Source organism: Triticum aestivum, chromosome 5B (assembly GCF_018294505.1).
Source record: "Triticum aestivum cultivar Chinese Spring chromosome 5B, IWGSC CS RefSeq v2.1, whole genome shotgun sequence".
NCBI lineage: Eukaryota > Viridiplantae > Streptophyta > Magnoliopsida > Poales > Poaceae > Triticum > Triticum aestivum.
In genome coordinates, this window is record NC_057807.1 from 37,015,123 (window position 1) to 37,036,250 (window position 21,128).

The following is a 21,128-nucleotide window of genomic DNA, read 5'->3' on the forward strand; positions in this document are numbered from 1 at the left end:
AACACTTGTTCAACATTGTTGAGGGGGCTTCCATGCTCCACCATTGCTTTTCAATCACTAAAGACCTTCGAATCACATAATCATAATCAGAATTCTAAAAAATCAACATCTAAATGAAGCACATAAAAGGGTTAAGAATGTTCAGCTTGAGAGAATAAAATCTGGCAGGGCAGAAAACCCAGGCAGCAACTGCGAATGTTTGAGAAACAAGCCAATACAATGAAACAAGCAGCGAAGAAACAAACTAAAATCAAAACAAAGATAAAACAGGGATGTTGACAAGGCTCGGACATCCAAGGAAGGAATTAGCAGCATTAGCTGTCAAGCCTGGCAGGGCGAAAGCTCTTAGGCGGCAACTGCGAATGTTTTGAGAAACAAGCCTTAAATTTATCATCACTGCCATACCATTTCCCCAGTTGATTGGATCAAATAAAGTTAGACTAACCAATCAATTAGTGTGATCACTGTAATCACCACTGTAAACCGACTGAAACACTATCACAGAAACACAGAAGACATGGCAACAATGTTCATAGCTAACAGAGACATGGCAACAGACCAATTTACAAATAGACAATTAAATACTTGCAGAAAAACAGAGTGAGAAATATTGAAGTGAAAGGAACCCACTTAATAGAACATTCAGAGCTGAACCAAACCGGGGGCAAATGGGCATTCCAGCCTATAGACAAACCACAAAGGTTATGACCAAATGAGAACACATGCAGTGGAGAAGTGGCTGTTGTTTACAATATACTCCCTCCGTTCTAAAATAGATGACTCAACTTTATACTAAAGTTAATACAAAGTTGAGTCATCTATTTTGGAACGGAGGGAGTAAAAAGTAAAAGACATGAGAAGTTTTAAACCTCAGAAAGCCGCAAATATATCGTCATCTGGAATCTGACGGTAATTCCAACTTGAAAGCTAATCATCATAGGCTTCAAGTGCATTCTAGATCTAATTTGGAAGAAAAGATTGCCCAACATTTGTTTGGCTAAAAAGATTGAAGGAAACAAGGTGTACCATCAGAATATAAATGCCTTCTAATTCACAGGAATCCATTGATACTGGCCAAATCAACAAGAACAAAATTATCACTGTTGGATTCAGATGAAGATCAAGTGTTGGATCATGCATCAATACCTGTCACAATCCACACAGATCATGTAGACTGGAAGGTAAGAAGAAGCAAACAATCAAATAACAGCAAAAGGAGATCAAGATACAATGTTGCTCAGTGGTGGCAATATTTAATTGGTTCGATTCTGCCAGCGATGTCGTCAATGCTTTCAGCAGAGGGAGCTTGTTATCCTCATCGCAACTGCGTCGCCCCAAACAACAACAAAAATCAAACACAAAAAGATAAGGAAAAGAACAATGAACGGCAGATTAAATATTAGGTATCAGATGGCTCGGTTCAGCGGCATACAAATCAACTCCTGAGAGAAAACCTGTGATAATCGGCATACAAACACAATCTCATGTACATATATCAACATGTCAAAGCATCTTCGGTCAGTGTTTGCAAGAGATAAGGCAACATGCAAATTTATACAGAGAATTAGACATTGCAAAAAAACAGAGCAAAGCACAGAGCTGAATCAAACCAGGTGTAAACAGAGATTCCAGCCAAAGGACGACACTTGCCACTTCAGTGATTATTAGTGGCTGTTGTATCAACATAACAAGCAAAAGACTTGAGCAATATTTAACCTCAGAAAGACGCAAAAAAATATCGTCATTCTGTATCTGACGGTAATTCCAACATAGCTAATCATCATAGGCATCAATTGCATTCTAGCTGTATAAAAAAAAGTCAAGGTACAACATCAGAGCAAAAATACGGACGCATACAAAGAAAACGCTCGGATCAGGTGCTGGATTACGCATCAATACCTCATCACAATCCAAACAAACAAATCTAGTAACTGGAAGTTCAAAGAAGCAAACAATCAATAACAGCAAAGAAATATTGTTCAAAGATGCATAGTTGCTCAGTGGTGGCAATATTTAATTGGTTCGATTCTGCCAGCAATGTCGTCAATGCTTTCAGAAGAGGGAGCTTGTTATCCTCATCGCAACTGTCCACCCCAAAACAAACAAAAAAATAAAACAGAATTATAGATAAAGAAATGAGCAGTATCCTTTCTCAAGAAAAAGAAGCAGAAAAGAGAGAACAGGAGAAAAGAACAATGAATAGCAGATTATAAAATCAGGTATTGGATGGCTCAGTTCAGCGGGATATTCAGCATACAAATTAACTCCCAAGAGAAAACCTGTGATTTGGTCTGTTGAGCTTGAATATTTGCAAATCGTCACTGCCATCACCAAAGGAAAAGAAGCACCAAGTATGTAAAGAAAGCAGAAGACATGACCGAAACAAATTTGGGATTGTATGGGAGGGATAAGGGTGCAACAAAATATTGGATCATCATCTACCGAGTCAGATTAAGAAGTATGTCAATCAGCACAGATCCAACAATGTAGACCCTAAGACTGGGGCGACAAATATAAAATCATCATCCTCAAACTGGTTTGGAAAATCTTTGCAACCATCAATGTATCTATTGTACACAACAAAACATTATTTTTGCAATCAAACTGAATATACAAAATCAGTGAACAGATCGCCAACAACAACAGAAGTAAACCTCAAAAGCAATGGTGTAGGAGCTCAGTAAGAACGTAGTGATTGATAATCACACCTGGAAGATCATATTTATTGAATTGTCTCATCACTGCTCACATCCAAGCAAATAAAAAATCCAGCATATTCATTAGTCAAATGGAAAACCATTCTATTAGTTTAGGTTAATCAAAGGTCAAATAATAAAAAAGAATTAACATGTCAAGCTGAGATATAATGTAATAAGAGGACTCAGAATATGGGTGGTGATATAGCAGGATGGTCGGCAAGGCAAATAAATGCCAGTTACGACGAACGAGACCAAATATCAATCTTCACCGTCCTCTAAGGAATCATAGAAACTAAATTGTCTGATTTTCAAATGAAAAGCGTTAGGTTAGATGAACTAAATTATTTGATTCTCGTGTAAAAGGTTTAGGTTGAAAGGTCATCAGATAGGAGCGAAAGACTATTTTTGTTCATGTAATCATGATTTGATCATATGAACTATGCACTTGTAATCATCATTCGACCTGGGCAAACACCAATTCAAGAGACATAAAAACAAAAAGACAAAGAAAACAGAAACGGGGTACCAGGAATCATGATGCCTCAGAAGGAAGGCAGTAGGTTATGTAATCATTGATGATTTCATTGAGAAAGATTCACACTAATCATCATCAGCACCATGAAACCATAAAACACATCAACTATAATTGCAGATATGAGCAAGATCATTGGCCTCATAGAGAAGATTATATCGTTCCACATGAAGAAAATTCAGACATATGCTTGTCTATTAATTTAGTTTAATCCTTGGCCACCAACAAACAAAAACACTTACAGAAGCAAGCCAATCATCAGCTGAAGAATCTCAACAGGGGAAAGCAGTTTGGATAGGTATAAAAGAATGATCGGAGGCAAGAAGATGCCAGCTACGACAAAGACAAAATATCAACCTTAACCATCCTCGAAACAAAATGGAATCAGAAAAAACAGATTGACTGAGATCAAATGGTTTACTGGTGCTCAGATTCAGTCATTCATGAGGATCTCCCATCAGTACGAGGAATGTTTTACAACCGCTGCATAATTGGAACAAACAGCACCAAGAATAAATCCTTAACAAATCACACAATATTTAAAACGTTGAATTATTTACACGAGTTTGGCGTCTTGGAGCAGGACAAGACAACTAATGTCAATCAAATATTAGCTCTGAAGGTGACAAATCTAAAAGTTCAACAAATTCAGATAAACACTTAGTCTCAAATCCAAATGCAAAACAAACCTCAAGACAAATAAACACGGATCAAAATGTAAAACAAACCTCAGGACAAAAAACACAAAAAAAAACAAGGATCCAATGAATCCAGAAGAAGCATGATTGGTGCTCAGATTCTATCGGTGTATAGGAGTCATTCACGTGGATCTCCCATCAGTACGAGGAATGTTTTATAACCATTGCACCACCAAATGTTCCAACTCAAAACTAGAAGAACCACAAGGACTTGAATTATAATAGATAAACAACAACAACAACAACAAAGCCGTTAGTCCCAAACAAGTTGGGGTAGGCTAGAGGTGAAACCCATAAGATCTGGCGACCAATGAATTATAATAGATAAAAAAGAAAAAAATTGGAGCACAGAAAGTAAACTGCAATGTCAGATTAAGCATACGCCAAGATCCATCTAGACATTAGAAATAAATGAAAAAAAGGAAGAAGTCAAAATAAGTGAACATTATTAAGGATGCATCAGATCTCCAAGGTGAAAAGGGTGTGACATCATAGAAATGCCTCAGACGCAAATTACCCATAAACTTGTGTCTCCTCAGTTGCATCAACAATGCTCATTCCAAAAAAAGAAGCAACAACTTGAAAAAACAGAACATTTCAAATGAACATCGAAAGAAGACAGCAAGAAACAATCAAACTCATTTTTGACACCAATATACAAGGCAGAGTTACAGCATTTCAAAACCAAAAGAAAGCTAAAAACAAAATGCACTATTTTTTCTTATCAAACCAGGGATGATGATCATTCTCGGTTCAGTATATAGGCCATCATGTTGGCCAATCAAACCAATAGGGAAATTAATCATTCATCATCTCACCTCCACTGATTAAATTAGAAAATATTAAATTAAATTAGTCTGCATGGAACATAGCAAGGATACAAGCAAGAGGATGATCAGACTCGGTCATTATTTTAGGCCACCATATCAGCTAATCAAACCAATAGGGAAATTAATCTCATGCATCATATCATGTCTGGCCTACTAAACACAAAATTAAATATATTTTTGAAAGGAAAGTACCAGCAAGGAAAATGCAACATAGAGGGCAGATGCATCAGATCTCCAAGGTGAAAAAGAGTGTGACATCACAGAAATGCCTCAGATGCAAATTACCCATAAGCTCATGTATCCTCATCTGCATCAACTATGCCCATTCTACTTAGAAAACAAAGTTTTATATCTGAATTGATCTAACATTGCTTGTTTGTGTTTTAAACTACAATAAAATCATTTTTTGTATCATTCTGCAACAAACACCAGCATATCTTTGAAGCTGGAAAAGCTTCAAACAAATTCATTTCTCTTCATATCAAATAAGACAGGATGATCAGATTCGGCTCAGTATTTTAGGCCATCATGTCAGCCAGTCAAACCAATAGGGAAATTAATCTCATTCATCATCTCATCTCTCGCCAATTAAAACCCGAAACAAAAGACTTTTGAAAGAAAAGAAAAAAGAACAAAAAAGAAGTGAGTGAGGGGATGCATCAGATCTCCAAGGTGAAAAAGAGTATGACATCACTGAAATGCCTCAGATGCAAATTACCCATAAGCTCATGTATCCTCATCTGCATCGACTATGCCCATTCTACTTAGAAAACAAAGTTTTATATCTGAATTGATCTAACATTGCTTGTTTGTGTTTTAAACTACAATAAAATCATTTTTTGTATCATTCTGCAACAAACACCAGCATATCTTTGAAGCTGGAAAAGCTTCAAACAAATTCATTTCTCTTCGTATCAAATAAGACAGGATGATCAGATTCGGTTCAGTATTTTAGGCCATCATGTCAGCCAGTCAAACCAATAGGGAAATTAATCTCATTCATCATCTCATCTCTCGCCAATTAAAACCCGAAACAAAAGACTTTTGAAAGAAAAGTACAAAGAACAAAAAAGAAGTGAGTGAGGGGATGCATCAGATCTCCAAGGTGAAAAAGAGTATGACATCACTGAAATGCCTCAGACGCAAATTACCCATAAACTCGTGTATCCTCATCTGCATCAACAACGCTCATTTTCGACAGCAAAAATAAACTGACCAGCAAATTATAAAGAGAGAGACTCAACAAACCGGCAAAGTTTTCTTTCTTAATAAAACAATCATGGGGTATGATCAGATAGAGCTAATACATGATTCATTGGACATCATATCATCCATCAACAATGTAATTATATCCTCATCTCACCCAAACGAGTCAAAGATTAAAAAAAACGAATAAGGGAAGAGGAGGATATTATCAAGCATGCATCAGATCTCCAAGGTGAAAAGGGTGTGACATCACAGAGATGCCTCAGACGCAAATTACCCATAAAACTTGTGCCTCATCATCTGCATCAACAATGATCCTCCAATAAACAGCAGCAAAAACGAGAATGAAACATGAATTCCTAGGGAAACAACAGCGAGCAGAACAGAAGGATAAACAAAAAATATATTTTAACATAAACACTACAAAAAATATATCAACACAACCCACATAATAGTTACCATATACACAGGTTCGTATCACATCTCAGAAGCATGCTGTATTTCTGGAGATACTAACCAAACACCGGCGCCTAATCAGAATTCAGAACAAAGGGCTAACAAACACGCTAGCAACTTAAACATGCCACTGCTGTGCTGAGCTGTTCTTTCAAATCCCTGGTATAAATCTACTGCGCAATATACACCGCCATCGCCTACTGGACCGCAGAAGCGAGCCCGTAGAGAACGGCGACGGCGGGGCGGATCGCTGTGGCATCGTCTCATACGCGGTGGCGATGAGATCCGCCGGTAATCAGTTTCTGCGATGCGCGAGGATAAAATCAAGAATCCATCCACTGGCATACACTACCATACGACTGGCACAGCCGAAAGACAATAGAACTAGGCAGGGCGGGGCGGCTGCTAACGCCTGGAGGTCGTGGGGCGAGAAGGCGGCGGGGAACGGGGTCGTTACTGAGCTCGTCGTGGAGGCCACGGCGGTTGCGGCCGGAGGAGAAGTGGCGGCGCGGCGAGGGGAGGCGGAGGAGTCGGTTGCTGGATTGCTGCGTATTATAGGGTTTGGATTGGACTCTACAGACCCGGTGTGGGCTTCGGTGACCTTGGGCATGGGATTGTCCAGTGGCCTTTTGGGCCCAATTTGTTTGAACATTGGTTATTGTTAGGAACTATAAGCACTGGCCCAGAAAAAAATGCCTGAAAAAAAGCATTGGCCTTTTTTCTCAAAAAAAAAAAACTTGATAACCTCAAAACCAAAAGATATGATGCTTGAATATCTCACATGGTATGTTTGTATATCTCAGATTTCTTGTTGCAACATATTTTTTATGTGGGAATATTTGGGAAACTTGGATGAGATATTTACAATATGTTTTTCCGATGCTAGAATCTTCGTTAGAGTTGTGTACAAAAATTATTTCTCGTTGTACCTCATGATTCCCGTAGTATCCTCACCACCCTCACGGTGGACACTAGTAGAAAAAGAGTCAAATGTTCAGCACATTAGTACCGGTTTGCAAATGAAACGGCACTAATGGTCACCGTTAGTGCCGGTTCAAACGGCTAGGCGGTCGTCGATCATTAGTACCGGTTCGTGGAGAACTTTTAGTACCGGTTCATGCCACGAACCAGTACTAATGAGGTTGTGGCTGGCTGTTGTCAGGCTGGGGCCCCACCCAGCACATTTAGTACTAATTCGTGCCCCAAACCGGTGCTAAAGTTATTTAGTTACAGCTGTTTTTTAGTCCCACCTCGCTCGACTAAAAAGGTTTTTACCACCTTAAATATGTTACTTCTCAAACTATCACAACCACTTGGTCTTTAGTGAACTCTATGTGTAGGATTTGTGGCTGCAATAGGAGTATTCGCCGGTTCTTAAACCGGGGTAGATTCCTATTGACAATTTAGATTCTACACAAAAAGATCATTGATGATCAATGTATTTTTTATATATATTTTTACATGTTTACACGGACGAAAACTTACACCGGCATCAAACTTTCAACCCTTTCTGACATCATGGCAAAAACTGGATGCACCTCGTGTATAAACTGGATAATCTCTTTCGAAGTATCAGGGTTTCGGATGAAAACTCATCTGTTACATCGGCACTTCATTTTTTTAAAACTTATTACAACTCCAGACTTTTTTTGCGTTCAGTATGCACCATTCAAAGCCACGTCATAAACTTTCAACCCTTCCTGACATCATTAACTATTTTTCATGCATTTAAAGTTTTTTTGAGCTAAATGACCCTGAAATTAAAAAGCACTACAAATGAACTCTGAAAAGGTTGGAACTTGGCATGGTATCATCATTTCACCCACATAGCATATGCGAAAAAGTAGAGAGGGTTACTGCAAAAACTGGATGCACCTCGTGTACAAGCTAGATAATCTCTTTCGAAGTATCAGGGTTTCATACGAAAACTCATCTGTTACACCGGCACTTCATATTTTTAAACTTATTACAACTCCACACTTTTTTTGCGTTCAGTATGCACCATTGAAAGCCACGTCATAAATTTCAACCCTTCCTGGCATCATTAGCTATTTTTCATGCATTTAAAGGTTTGTTTTGAGTTAAATGACCCTAAAATTGAAAAGCACTACAAATGAACTCTAAAAAGGTTGGAACTTGGCATGGTATCATCATTTCAGCCACATAGCATGTGCGAGAAAGTAGAGAGGGTTACGGCAAAAATTAGATGCACCTCGTGTACAAACTGGACAATCTCTTTCGAAGTATCAGGGTTTCGGACGAAAACTCATCTATTACACGGACACTTCATTTTTTTAACTTATTACAACTCCAAAAAAAATTGCGTTCAGTATGCACCATTCAAAGCCACGTCATAAACTTTCAACCCTTCCGGGCATCATTAGCTATTTTTCATGCATTTAAAGATTTGTTTTGAGCTAAATGACCCTGAAATTGAAAAAGCACTACAAATGAACTCTAAAAAGGTTGGAACTTGGCATGGTATCATCATTTCACCCACATAGCATATGCGAAAAAGTAGAGAGGGTTATGGCAAAAACTGGATGCACCTCGTGTAAAAACTGGACAATCTCTTCCAAAGTATTAGGGTTTCGGACGAAAACGCATCTGTTACACCGACACTTCATTTTTTTAAACTTATTACAACTCCAGACTATTTTTGCCTTCAGTATGCACCATTAAAAGCCACGTCATAAACTTTCAACCCTTCCTGGCATAATTAGATATTTTTCATGCATTTAAAGATTTGTTTTGAGCTAAATGACCCTGAAATTGAAAAGCACTACAAATGAACTCTAAAAAGGTTGGAACTTGGCATGGTATCATCATTTCACCCACATAGCATGTGCGAAAAAGTAGAGAGGGTTACGGCAAAAACTGGATGCACCTCGTGTACAAACTGGACAGTCTCTTTCGAAGTATCAGGGTTTCGGACGAAAACTCATCTATTACACCGGCACTTCATTTTTTTTAAGCTTATTACAACTCCAGACTTTTTTTTGCGTTCAGTATGCACCACTTAAAGCCACGTCATAAACTTTCAAGCCTTCCTGACATCATTAGCTATTTTTCATGCATTTAAAGGTTTGTTTTGAGTTAAATGACCCTGAAATTGAAAAGCACTACAAATGAATTCTGAAATGGTTGGAACTTGGCATGGTATCATCATTTCACCCCCATAGCATGTGCGAAAAAGTAGAGAGGGTTACGGCAAAAACTGGATGCACCTCGTGTACAAACTGGACAATCTCTTTAAAGTATCAGGGTTTGGACGAAAACTCATCTGTTACACTGGCACTTCATTTTTTTAAAACTTATTACAACTCCAGATTTTTTTTGCGTTCAGTATGCACCATTCAAAGCCATGTCATAAACTTTCAATCCTTCCTGGCATCATTAGCTATTTTTCATGCATTTAAAAATTTGTTTTGAGCTAAATGACCTTGAAATTGAAAAGCACTACAAATGAACTCTGAAAAGGTTGGAACTTGGCATGGTATTATCATTTCACCCATATAGCATGTGCGAAAAAGTAGAATGGATTACGGCAAAAACTGGATGCACCTCGTGTACAAACTGGACAATCTCTTTCGAAGTATCAGGGTTTTCGGATGAATAAATAAATAAATAACCCTGAAATTGAAAAGCAAATAAATAAATAAAACAACTCAGAAATAAATAAAAGAAAATAAATGAAGCAGAAGAGAAAAAAACAACATCAACGAAAACTCTGCGCGCTGCCTAGTGGACCTGCGTGGCCTTGGGCGTGAAAGCATAGACATTTCATAGTTAGTCTCCTGCGAGACTTATTTGATCCTCTGTCCAGTTTTTATTTTCGAACACCGGACAGTGTATTAGGGGCTATTGTATATACTGTGACATTCTTTTTATATTTAATTGCGTTGCTTACCTCAAAGCCTGTTGAAGGCTTGTGCAGGCTTCGGTCAACCCGCTTTTCGCGGTGAATCTTCCCAATCACCATGCCCATAAGGGCGCGGTGCTCTTCAACAATGGAAGCGCCTTGCAGCGCTTCCAAGAAAGTGTCCGGCGCCTCTGGATGGACAGAGGTCGCCGGCGGAATAGGCGCACCCCCTTCCCTTGAAAGAGGTTGCTTGCCTGATTCCGGAGTCGTATGGGTCTCCGGAATTGTATTCGGCTGGGGGCCGAATTCAGTATGGCCCCCGTCGTCAGTGTCCATGGGGGTTTGCTCCCCCATGTGTCCGACTGCCGAGGTTTTACCCTCCGGCGCCGCCCTGGCGGCCTCATGAGTCTCTCCCCGGCCTGGGTTCCTTTGGGACAACACCTCGGTGTTATCCATGGCCTTGGGGGAGGAGGCCGCCGGGAGAGTCTCGTTGTCCATCGCCGCCGGGTCTAGCGAGTCCTCCGATGAGGATCGCTCGAGGTTGGACCAAGCCGGACTGTGAAGGAAATATGCCCTAGAGGCAATAATAAAGTTATTATTTATTTCCTTATTTCATGATAAATGTTTATTATTCATGCTAGAATTGTATTAACCGGAAACATGATACATGTGTGAATACATAAACAAAACTAAATGTCACTAGTATGCCTCTACTTGACTAGCTCATTAATCAAAGATGGTTATGTTTCCTAACCATAGACATGAGTTGTCATTTGATTAACGGGATCACGTCATTAGGAGAATGATGTGATTGACACGACCCATTCCGTTAGCTTAGCACTTGATCATTTAGTATGTTGATATTGCTTTCTTCATGACTTATACATGTTCCTACAACTATGAGATTACGCAACTCCCGTTTACCGGAGGAACACTTTGTGTGCTACCAAACGTCACAACGTAACTGGGTGATTATAAAGGAGCTCTACAGGTGTCTCCAAAGGTACATGTTGAGTTGGCGTATTTCGAGATTAGGTTTTGTCACTCTGATTGTCAGAGAGGTATCTTTGGGCCCTCTCGGTAATGCACATCACCATAAGCCTTGCAAGCAATGTAGCTAATGAGTTAGTTACGGAATGATGCATTACAGAACGAGTAAAGAGACTTGCTGGTAACGAGATTGAACTAGGTATTGGATACCGACGATCAAATCTCAGGCAAGTAACATACCAATGACAAAGGGAACAACGTATGTTGTTATGCGGTTTGACCGATAAAGATCTTCGTAGACTATGTAGGAGCCAATATGAGCATCCAGGTTCCGCTATTGGTTATTGACCGGAAACGTGTCTCGATCATGTCTACATAGTTCTCGAACCCGTAGGGTCCGCATGCTTAAGGTTTCGATGACAGTTATATTATGATTTTATGAGTTTTGATGTACCGAAGATTGTTCGGAGTCCCGGATGTGATCACGGACATGACGAGGGGTCTCGAAATAGGGATGGCACCCGCAGGGTTTGGGTATGGGTGGAGCTACCCCATACCCTTACCCGTCCGCTCCTAGCTTACCCATCACGCTTACCCATACCCGTCAATGGGTACAATTTTTCCCATGCCCGTTACCCGACAGGGTAGATGGGCACCCGCGGGTAAAATTACCCACATTTGCAAAGCATCGGTTTGACCAACTAGTAGTCATAATCGACAACATATAATTATAATCTATAAACAAACAACATATTATGCAACAAGACACACTTTTAAACAACAACACATCATAAACAACACCATACTTAATAAACAACATCACTTTCTCTTGAATAACAATACATTGAAACATCTTCACATAAGTCATACATTTTGAGTTCACAAATTTATGACAAAGTTTAGAGATAATTTCGAGTTCATACAGATTTTATATGGGTACATGGGTATGTGGGTATGGGTTATACGATCCCATACCCGTACCCGCTCTACCTCGATGGGTTTAACTTTTCCCTATTTATATACCCATGGGTAATTTTTTGTCTCATACCCTTACCCTAATAGGGTTTTTACCCGCAGGGTACGTGGGTAATGGGTACCCATTGCCATCCCTATCTCGAAATGGTCGAGACATGAAGATTGATATATTGGAAGCCTATATTTGGATATCGGAAGTGTTCCGGGTGAAATCGGGATTTTACGGGAGTACCGGGGGGTTACCGGAACCCCCCGGGGGCTTAATGGGCCATAGTGGGCCTTAGTGGAGAAGAAGAGAGGCGGCCAGGGCTGGGACGCATGCCCCTCCCCCCTAGTCCGAATAGGACAAGGAGAGGGGGGCGGCACCCCCCCTTCCTTCCTCTCTCTCCCTCCTCTTTCCCCCCTTCTCCAAGTCCAACAAGGAAGGAGGGAGTCCTACTCCCGACTCCCCATGGCGCGCCTCCTCCCTGGCCGGCCGCCCCCTCCCCCCTTGCTCCTTTATATACGAGGGCAGGTGGCACCTCTAGACACAACAATTGATCTCTTGATCTCTTAGCCGTGTGCGGTGCCCCCCTCCACCATAGTCCTCCTCGATAATATTGTAGCGGTGCTTAGGCGAAGCCCTATGACGGTAGAACATCAAGATCGTCACCACACCGTCGTGCTGATGGAACTCTCCCTCGACACTCGGCTGGATCGGAGTTCGAGGGATGTCATCGAGCTGAACGTGTGCTAGAACTCGGCGGTGTCGTAGTTTCGGTGCTTGATCGGTTGGGCCGTGAAGACGTACGACTACATCAACCACGTTGTTCTAACGCTTTCACTTTCGGTCTACGAGGGTACGTAGACAACACTCTCCCTTCTCGTTGCTATGCATCACCATGATCTTGCGTGTGCGTAGGAAAATTTTGAAATTACTACATTCCCCAACAGTGGCATCCGAGCCTGGTTTTATGCGTAGATGTTATATGCACGAGTAGAACACAAGTGAGTTGTGGGCGATACAAGTCATACTGCTTACCAACATGTCATACTTTGGTTCGGCGGTATTGTTGGATGAAGCGGCCCGGACCGACATTACGCGTACGCTTACGCGAGGCTGGTTCTACCGACGTGCTTTGCACACAGGTGGCTGGCGGGTGTCAGTTTCTCCAAGTTTAGTTGAACCGAGTGTGGCTACACCCGGTCCTTGCGAAGGTGAAAACAACACTAACTTGACGAACTATCGTTGTGGTTTTGATGCGTAGGTAAGAAAGGTTCTTGCTCAGCCCATAACAGCCACGTAAAATTTGCAACAACAAAATAGAGGACGTCTAACTTGTTTTTGCAGGGCATGTTGTGATGTGATATGGTCAAGATGTGATGCTATATTTTATTGTATGAGATGATCATGTTTTGTAGCCGAGTTATGGCAACTGGCAGGAGCCATATGGTTGTCGCTTTATTGTATGAAATGCAAGCGCCCTGTAATTGCTTTATTTTATCACTAAGCGGTAGCGATAGTCGTAGAAGCAATAGATGGTGAAACGACAACGATGCTACGATGGAGATCAAGGTGTCGCACCGGTGACGATGGTGATCACGACGGTGCTTCGGAGATGGAGATCACAAACACAAGATGATGATGGCCATATCATATCACTTATATTGATTGCATGTGATGTTTATCCTTTATGCATCTTATCTTGCTTTGATTGACGGTAGCATTTTAAGATGATCTCTCACTAATTATCAAGAAGTGATCTCCCTGAGTATGCACCATTGCGAAAGTTCTTCGTGCTGAGACACCACGTGATGATCGGGTGTGATAGGCTCTACGTTCAAATACAACGGGTGCAAAACAGTTGCACACGCGGAATACTCAGGTTAAACTTGACGAGCCTAGCATATACAAATATGGCCTCGGAACACGGAGACCGAAAGGTCGAACATGAATCATATAGTAGATATGATCAACATAGTGATGTTCACCATTGAAAACTACTCCATCTCACGTGATGATCGGCCATGCTTTAGTTGATTTGGATCACGTGATCACTTAGATGACTAGAGAGATGTCTGTCTAAGTGGGAGTTCTTTAGTAATATGATTAATTGAACTTAAAATTATCATGAAACTTAGTACCTGATAGTATTTTGCTTGTCTATGTTTGTTGTAGATAGATGGCTCGTGCTGTTGTTCCATTGAATTTTAATGCGTTCCTTGAGAAAGCTAAGTTGAAAGATGATGGTAGCAATTACACGGACTAGGTCCGTAACTTGAGGATTATCCTCATTGCTGCACAAAAGAATTACGTCCTGGAAGCACCGCTGGGTGCCAGGCCTGCTGCAGATGCAACTGACGACGTTAAGAACATCTGGCAGAGCAAAGCTGATGACTACTCGATAGTTTAGTTTGCCATGCTTTATGGCTTAGAACCGGGACTTCAACGATGTTTTGAACGTCATGGAGCATATGAGATGTTCCAGGAGTTGAAGTTAATATTTCAAGCAAATGCCCGGATTGAGAGATATGAAGTCTCCAATAAGTTCTATAGCTGCAAGATGGAGGAGAATAGTTCTGTGAACACATACTCAAAATGTCTGGGTATAATAATCACTTGATTCAACTGGGAGTTAATCTTCCTGATGATAGTGTCATTGACAGAATTCTTCAATCACTGCCACCAAGCTACAAGAGCTCCGTGATGAACTATAATATGCAAGGGATGGATAATACTATTCCCGAGCTCTTCGCAATGCTAAAGGCTGCGGAGGTAGAAATCAAAAAGGAGCATCAAGTGTTGATGGTCAATAAGACCACCAGTTTCAAGAAGAAGGGCAAAGGGAAAAAGAAGGGGAACTTCAAGAAGAACAGCAAACAAGTTGCTGCTCAAGAGAAGAAACCCAAGTCTGGACCTAAGCCTGAGACTGAGTGCTTCTACTGCAAGCAGACTGGTCACTGGAAGCGGAACTGCCCCAAGTATTTGGCGGATAAGAAGGATGGCAAGGTGAACAAAGGTATATGTGATATACATGTTATTGATGTGTACCTTACTAATGCTCACAGTAGCACCTGGGTATTTTATACTGGTTCTGTTGCTAATATTTGCAACTCGAAACAGGGACTACGGATTAAGCGAAGATTGGCTAAGGACGAGGTGACGATGCACGTGAGAAATGGTTCCAAAGTCGATGTGATCGCGGTCGGCACGCTACCTCTACATCTACCTTCGGGATTAGTTTTAGACCTGAATAATTATTATTTGGTGCCAGCATTGAGCATGAACATTATATCTGGATCTTGTTTGATGCGAGACGATTATTCATTTAAATCAGAGAATAATGGTTGTTCTACTTATATGAGTAATATCTTTTATGGTCATGCACCCTTGAAGAGTGGTCTATTTTTATTAAATCTCGATAGTAGTGACACACATATTCATAATGTTGAAGCCAAAAGATGCAGAGTTGATAATGATAGTGCAACTTATTTGTGGCACTATCGTTTGGGTCATATTGGTGTAAAGCGCATGAAGAACTCCATACTGATGGACTTCTAGAATCACTTGATTATGAATAATTTGGTACTTGCAAACCGTGCCTCATGGGCAAGATGACTAAAACGCCGTTCTCCGGAACTATGGAGCGAGCAACTGATTTATTGGAAATCATACATATCGATGTGTGTGGTCCAATGAATGTTGAGGCTCGCGGCGGGTATCGGTATTTTCTCACCTTCACAGATGATTTGAGCAGATATGGGTATATCTACTTAATGAAACACAAGTCTGAAACATTTGAGAAGTTCAAAGAATTTCAGAGTGAAGTGGAAAATCATCGTAACAAGAAAATAAAGTTTCTACGATCTGATCGTGGAGAAGAATATTTGAGTTACGAGTTTGGTTTACATTTGAAATAATGCGGAATAGTTTCGCAACTCACGCCACCCGGAACACCACAGCATAATGGTGTGTCCGAACGTTGTAATCGTACTTTACTAGATATGGTGCGATCTATGATGTCTTTTACTGATTTACCGTTATCGTTTTGGGGTTATGCTTTAGAGATGGCCGCATTCACGTTAAATAGGGCACCATCAAAATCCGTTGAGACGACCGATGACCCACAAGTGTAGGGGATCTATCTAGTCCTTTCGATAAGTAAGAGTGTCAAACCCAACGAGGAGCAGAAGGAAATGATAAGCGATTTTTAGTAAGGTTTTCTCTGCAAGCACTGAAATTATAGGTGATAGATAGTTTTGTGATAAGATAAATAGTACCAAGTAATAAGTAAACAAAGTAAATAAAGTGCAGCAAGGTGGCCCAATCCTTTATGTAGCAAAGGATAAGACTGGATAATTTCTAATAATGAGAAAGGAGCTCCCGAGGAGACATGGGAATTATCGTCAAGCTAGTTTTCATCACGTTCATATGATTCGCGTTCGGTACTTTGATAATTTGATATGTGGGTGGACCGGTGCTTGGGTACTGCCCTTACTTGGACAAGCATCCCACTTATGATTAACCCCTATTGCAAGCATCCGCAACTACAACAAAAGTATTAAGGTAAACCTAACCATAGCATGAAACATATGGATCCAAATCAACCCCTAACGAAGCAACGCATAAACTAGGGTTTAAACTTCTGTCACTTTAGCAACCCATCATCTACTTATTACTTCCCTATGCCTTCCTCTAGGCCCAAATAATGGTGAAGTGTCATGTAGTCGACGTTCACATGACACCACTAGAGGAGAAGACAACATACGTCTCATCAAAATATCAAACGAATACCAAATTCACATGACTACTAATAGAAAGACTTCACCCATGTCCTCATGAACAAACGTAACTACTCAAAAAGCATATTCATGTTCATAATCAGAGGTGTAATAATATGCATTAAGGATCTGAACATATGATCTTCCACCAAGTAAACCAATAAGTATCAACTACAAGGAGTAATCAACACTACTAGCAACCCACAGGTACCAATTTGTGGTTTTGATACAAGATTGGATACAAGAGATGAACTAGGGTTTGGATAGGAGATGGTGCTGGTGAAGATGTTGATGGAGATTGACCCCCTCCCGACGAGAGGATCGTTGGTGATGACGTTGGTGATGATTTCCCCCTTCCGGAGGGAAGTGTCCCCGGCAAAACAGCTCCGCCAGAGCCCTAGATTGGTTCCGCCAAGGTTCCACCTCGTGGCAACGGAGTTTCATCCCGTAAGCTTGCCCATGATTTTTTCCAGGGTAAAAGCCTTCATATAGCGGAAGATGGACACCGGAGGGCCACCGGGGGGCCCAGGAGACAGGGGGCGCGCCCAGTAGGGGGGCGTCCCCCACCCTCCTGGCCAGGGTGTGGGCCCCTGATGTATTTCTTCCGCTCAATAATTCTTAATAAATCCAAAAATATGTTTCGTGGAGTTTCAGGACTTTTGGAGCAGTGCAGAATAGGTTTCCAATGTTTGCTCCTTTTCCAGCCAGAATTCCAGCTGCCGGCATTCCCTCTCTTCATGATAAACCTTGTAAAATAAAAGAGAATAGCCATAAGTATTGAGATATAATGTGCAATAACAGCCCATAATGCAATAAATATTGATATAAAAGCATGATGCAAAAATGGATGTATCAACGACGCCTTATGAACTGTGGTTTGGCAAGAAACCAAAGTTGTCGTTTCTTAAAGTTTGGGGTTGCGATGCTTATGTGAAGAAACTTCAACCAGATAAGCTCGAACCCAAATCAGAGAAATGTGTCTTCATAGGATACCCAAAAGAGACTATCGGGTACACCTTCTATCACAGATCCGAAGGCAAGGCTTTTGTTGCTAAATTCGGATCCTTTCTAGAGAAGGAGTTTCTCTCGAAAGAAGTGAGTGGGAGGAAAGTAGAACTTGATGAGGTAACTGTACCCGCTCCCTTATTGGAAAGTAGTTCATCACAGAAACTGGTTCCTGTGACAACTACACCAATCTGTGTGGAAGCTAATGATATTGATCATGAAACTTCAGATCAAGTTACTACTGAACCTCGTAGGTCAACCAGAATAAGATCCACACCAGAGTGGTACGGTAATCCTATTCTAGAAGTCATGTTACTTGACCATGACGAACCTACGAACTATGAGGAAGCGATGATGAGCCCAGATTCCGCAAAATGGCTTGAGGCCATGAAATCTGAGATGGGATCCATGTATGAGAACAAAGTATGGACTTTGGTTGACTTTCCCGATGATCGGCAAGCCATTGAGAATAAATGGATCTTCAAGAAGAAGACTGACGCTGATGGTAATGTAATTGTCTACAAAGCTCGACTTGTTGCAAAAGGTTTTCGACAAGTTCAAGGGGTTGACTACGATGAGACTTTCTCACCCGTAGCAATGCTTAAGTCTGTCCGAATCATGTTAGCAATTGCCGCATTTTATGATTATGAAATATGGCAAATGGATGTCAAAACTGCGTTCCTGAATGGATTTCTGGAAGAAGAGTTGTATATGATGCAACCAGAAGGTTTTGTTGATCCAAAAGGTGCTAACAAAGTGTGCAAGCTCCAAGGATCCATTTATGGACTGGTGCAAGCCTCTCGGAGTTTGAATAAACGCTTTGATAGTGTGATCAAAGCATATGGTTTTATACATACTTTTGGAGAAGCCTGTATTTACAAGAAAGTGAGTGGGAGCTCTGTAGCATTTCTGATATTATATGTAGACGACATATTGTTGATTGGAAATGATATAGAATTTCTGGATAGCATAAAGGGATACTTGAATAAAAGTTTTTCGATGAAAGACCTCGGTGAAGCTGCTTACATATTGGGCATCAAGATCTATAAAGATAGATCAAGACGCTTAATTGGACTTTCACAAAGCACATACCTTGATAAAGTTTTGAAAAAGTTCAAAATGGATCAGGCAAAGAAAGAGTTCTTGCCTGTATTACAAGGTGTGAAGTTGAGTCAGAGTCAATGCCCGACCACAACAGAAGATAGAGAGAAAATGAAAGATGTTCCCTATGCTTCAGCCATAGGCTCTATAATGTATGTGATGTTGTGTACCAGACCTGACGTATGCTTAGCAATAAGTTTGGCAGGGAGGTACCAAAGTAATCCAAGAGTGGATCATTGGACAACAGTCAAGAATATCCTGAAATACTTGAAAAGGACTAAGGATATGTTTCTCGTTTATGGAGGTGACAAAGAGCTAGTCGTAAATGGTTACGTCGATGCAAGCTTTGACACTGATCCAGACGATTCTAAATCACAAACCGGATATGTGTTTATATTAAACGGTGGAGTTGTCAGTTGGTGCAGTTCTAAACAAAGCGTCGTGGCGGGATCTACATGCGAAGCAGAGTAGATAGCTGCTTTGGAAGCAGCAAATGAAGCAGTCTCGATGAAGGAGTTCATTTCTGATCTAGGTGTCATACCTAGTGCATCGGGACCAATGAAGATCTTCTATGACAATACTGGTGCAATTGCTTTGGCAAAGGAATCCAGATTTCACAAGAGGACCAAACACATCAAGAGACACTTCAATTCCATCCGGGACCAAGTCCAGGTGGGAGACATAGAGATTTGCAAGATACATACGGATCTGAATGTTGCAGACCCATTGACTAAGCCTCTTCCATGAGCAGAACATGATCGGGACCAAGGCTCCATGGGTGTTAGAATCATTACTGTGTAATCTAGATTATTGACTCTAGTGCAAGTGGGAGACTGAAGGAAATATGCCCTAGAGGCAATAATAAAGTTATTATTTATTTCCTTATTTCATGATAAATGTTTATTATTCATGCTAGAATTGTATTAACCGGAAACATGATACATGTATGAATACATAGACAAAACTAAATGCCACTAGTATGCCTCTACTTGACTAGTTCATTAATCAAAGATGGTTATGTTTCCTAACCATAGACATGAGTTGTCATTTGATTAACGGGATCACATCATTAGGAGAATGATGTGATTGACATGACCCATTCCGTTAGCTTAGCACTTGATCGTTTAGTATGTTGATATTGCTTTCTTCATGACTTATACATGTTCCTACAACTATGAGATTACGCAACTCCCGTTTACCGGAGGAACACTTTGTGTGCTACCAAATGTCACAACGTAACTGGGTGATTATAAAGGAGCTCTACAGGTGTCTCCAAAGGTACATGTTGAGTTGGCGTATTTCGAGATTAGGTTTTGTCACTCTGATTGTCGGAGAGGTATCTCTGGGCCCTCTCGGCAATGCACATCACTATAAACCTTGCAAGCAATGTAGCTAATGAGTGGAATGATGCATTACAGAACAAGTAAAGAGACTTGCCGGTAACGAGATTGAACTAGGTATTGGATACCGACGATCAAATCTCGGGCAAGTAACATACCAATGACAAAGGGAACAACGTATGTTGTTATGCGGTTTGACCGATAAAGATCTTCGTAGAATATGTAGGAGCCAATATGAGCATCCAGGTTCCGCTATTGGTTATTGACCGGAAACGTGTCTCGGTCATGTCTACATAGTTCTCGAACCCGTAGGGTCCGCACGCTTAAGGTTTCGATGACAGTTATATTATGAGTTTATGAGTTTTGATGTACCGAAGATTATTCGGAGTCCGGGATGTGATCACGGATATGACGAGGAGTCTCAAAATGGTCGAGACATGAAGATTGATATATTGGATGCCTATATTTGGATATCGGAAGTGATCCGGATGAAATCAGGATTTTACCGGAGTACCGGGGGGTTACCGGAACCCCACGGGGGCTTAATGGGCCATAGTGGGCCTTAGTGGAGAAGAAGAGAGGCGGCCAGGGCTGGGACGCATGCCCCTCCCCCCTAGTCCGAATAGGACAAGGAGAGGGGGGCGGCACCCCCCTTTTCCTTCCTCTCTCTCCC

At 41.0% G+C, this 21,128-nt stretch overlaps 20 non-coding genes and 1 pseudogene across 20 annotated transcripts; all 21 read right to left on the bottom strand.

Annotated features, from left to right (window-relative positions):
- Positions 1-281: 281 nt before the first annotated feature.
- LOC123117972 (small nucleolar RNA SNORD14) lies at positions 282-402 on the bottom strand. The gene has a single exon (XR_006457600.1). It is a non-coding gene; the product is annotated as a small nucleolar RNA SNORD14 (small nucleolar RNA).
- Positions 403-613: 211 nt separating this feature from the next.
- Positions 614-787, bottom strand: LOC123118209 (small nucleolar RNA Z112). The gene has a single exon (XR_006457769.1). It is a non-coding gene; the product is annotated as a small nucleolar RNA Z112 (small nucleolar RNA).
- A 75-nt stretch (positions 788-862) lies between these two features.
- Positions 863-944, bottom strand: LOC123118262 (small nucleolar RNA snoR77Y). The gene has a single exon (XR_006457813.1). It is a non-coding gene; the product is annotated as a small nucleolar RNA snoR77Y (small nucleolar RNA).
- Positions 945-1,233: 289 nt separating this feature from the next.
- LOC123118037 (small nucleolar RNA R30/Z108) lies at positions 1,234-1,329 on the bottom strand. Its single transcript, XR_006457664.1, has one exon. It is a non-coding gene; the product is annotated as a small nucleolar RNA R30/Z108 (small nucleolar RNA).
- Positions 1,330-1,993: 664 nt separating this feature from the next.
- On the bottom strand, positions 1,994-2,089 carry LOC123118034 (small nucleolar RNA R30/Z108). The gene has a single exon (XR_006457661.1). It is a non-coding gene; the product is annotated as a small nucleolar RNA R30/Z108 (small nucleolar RNA).
- Positions 2,090-2,225: 136 nt separating this feature from the next.
- LOC123118254 (small nucleolar RNA Z107/R87) lies at positions 2,226-2,329 on the bottom strand. Its single transcript, XR_006457804.1, has one exon. It is a non-coding gene; the product is annotated as a small nucleolar RNA Z107/R87 (small nucleolar RNA).
- Positions 2,330-2,443: 114 nt separating this feature from the next.
- LOC123118292 (small nucleolar RNA U31b) lies at positions 2,444-2,530 on the bottom strand. Its single transcript, XR_006457843.1, has one exon. It is a non-coding gene; the product is annotated as a small nucleolar RNA U31b (small nucleolar RNA).
- Positions 2,531-2,877: 347 nt separating this feature from the next.
- On the bottom strand, positions 2,878-2,973 carry LOC123118203 (small nucleolar RNA Z43). Its single transcript, XR_006457766.1, has one exon. It is a non-coding gene; the product is annotated as a small nucleolar RNA Z43 (small nucleolar RNA).
- Positions 2,974-3,072: 99 nt separating this feature from the next.
- On the bottom strand, positions 3,073-3,166 carry LOC123118147 (small nucleolar RNA snR60/Z15/Z230/Z193/J17). Its single transcript, XR_006457751.1, has one exon. It is a non-coding gene; the product is annotated as a small nucleolar RNA snR60/Z15/Z230/Z193/J17 (small nucleolar RNA).
- Positions 3,167-3,237: 71 nt separating this feature from the next.
- Positions 3,238-3,315, bottom strand: LOC123118269 (small nucleolar RNA U83). Its single transcript, XR_006457820.1, has one exon. It is a non-coding gene; the product is annotated as a small nucleolar RNA U83 (small nucleolar RNA).
- Positions 3,316-4,017: 702 nt separating this feature from the next.
- Positions 4,018-4,103, bottom strand: LOC123118291 (small nucleolar RNA snoR8a). The gene has a single exon (XR_006457842.1). It is a non-coding gene; the product is annotated as a small nucleolar RNA snoR8a (small nucleolar RNA).
- Positions 4,104-4,380: 277 nt separating this feature from the next.
- LOC123118224 (small nucleolar RNA Z101) lies at positions 4,381-4,477 on the bottom strand. The gene has a single exon (XR_006457779.1). It is a non-coding gene; the product is annotated as a small nucleolar RNA Z101 (small nucleolar RNA).
- A 188-nt stretch (positions 4,478-4,665) lies between these two features.
- LOC123118245 (small nucleolar RNA Z102/R77) lies at positions 4,666-4,749 on the bottom strand. Its single transcript, XR_006457799.1, has one exon. It is a non-coding gene; the product is annotated as a small nucleolar RNA Z102/R77 (small nucleolar RNA).
- Positions 4,750-4,818: 69 nt separating this feature from the next.
- LOC123118246 (small nucleolar RNA Z102/R77) lies at positions 4,819-4,904 on the bottom strand. The gene has a single exon (XR_006457800.1). It is a non-coding gene; the product is annotated as a small nucleolar RNA Z102/R77 (small nucleolar RNA).
- Positions 4,905-4,977: 73 nt separating this feature from the next.
- Positions 4,978-5,075, bottom strand: LOC123118222 (small nucleolar RNA Z101). The gene has a single exon (XR_006457778.1). It is a non-coding gene; the product is annotated as a small nucleolar RNA Z101 (small nucleolar RNA).
- Positions 5,076-5,252: 177 nt separating this feature from the next.
- On the bottom strand, positions 5,253-5,339 carry LOC123118234 (small nucleolar RNA Z102/R77). Its single transcript, XR_006457788.1, has one exon. It is a non-coding gene; the product is annotated as a small nucleolar RNA Z102/R77 (small nucleolar RNA).
- A 71-nt stretch (positions 5,340-5,410) lies between these two features.
- On the bottom strand, positions 5,411-5,508 carry LOC123118229 (small nucleolar RNA Z101). The gene has a single exon (XR_006457784.1). It is a non-coding gene; the product is annotated as a small nucleolar RNA Z101 (small nucleolar RNA).
- Positions 5,509-5,685: 177 nt separating this feature from the next.
- On the bottom strand, positions 5,686-5,772 carry LOC123118235 (small nucleolar RNA Z102/R77). Its single transcript, XR_006457789.1, has one exon. It is a non-coding gene; the product is annotated as a small nucleolar RNA Z102/R77 (small nucleolar RNA).
- A 71-nt stretch (positions 5,773-5,843) lies between these two features.
- Positions 5,844-5,941, bottom strand: LOC123118219 (small nucleolar RNA Z101). Its single transcript, XR_006457775.1, has one exon. It is a non-coding gene; the product is annotated as a small nucleolar RNA Z101 (small nucleolar RNA).
- A 102-nt stretch (positions 5,942-6,043) lies between these two features.
- Positions 6,044-6,124, bottom strand: LOC123118248 (uncharacterized; annotated as a pseudogene).
- Positions 6,125-6,176: 52 nt separating this feature from the next.
- LOC123118226 (small nucleolar RNA Z101) lies at positions 6,177-6,274 on the bottom strand. The gene has a single exon (XR_006457781.1). It is a non-coding gene; the product is annotated as a small nucleolar RNA Z101 (small nucleolar RNA).
- Positions 6,275-21,128: the final 14,854 nt, after the last annotated feature.